General features: G+C 54.7%; 1 pseudogene; it reads left to right on the top strand.

Moving 5' to 3' along the window:
• LOC116671614 (fascin-2-like) overlaps positions 1-353 on the top strand; it is a 12784-nt pseudogene that overhangs the window by 359 nt on the left and 12072 nt on the right.

Genomic DNA, 353 nt, shown 5'->3' with positions numbered 1-353 from the left:
TGGTAATAGGGATGGTAATGGTGATGGTAATGGTTATGGTGATGGTTGGCTCGCAGCCTCTCAAAAGTTACACCTTTGCTCCAGGGAGTCCGTACACTCCTCTTCAGGCCTCGGCCCCTCCACAGACAGAAGAAGGGAAGACAGCTCCAGGGAGTCTGCACGCTCCTCTTCAGGCCTCGGCCCCTCCATAAAGAGAAGCAGGGAACAGAGTGACACCTTGCAGGTAAGTACGAAGAGGCTGAAGGGGAATTGTGAGGACAGCCTCAATGAGTTACCACACTCCTCTTCAGGCCTCGGCCCCTCCACAAAGAGAAGCAGGGAAGACAGCTCCTGGGAGTCTGCACAGTCCTCTT

Source organism: Etheostoma spectabile, chromosome 21, assembly GCF_008692095.1.
Source record: "Etheostoma spectabile isolate EspeVRDwgs_2016 chromosome 21, UIUC_Espe_1.0, whole genome shotgun sequence".
Lineage (NCBI taxonomy): Eukaryota > Metazoa > Chordata > Actinopteri > Perciformes > Percidae > Etheostoma > Etheostoma spectabile.
Note: the sequence above shows the minus strand (reverse complement) of the source record. Positions and strands in the feature narration are given on the sequence as shown.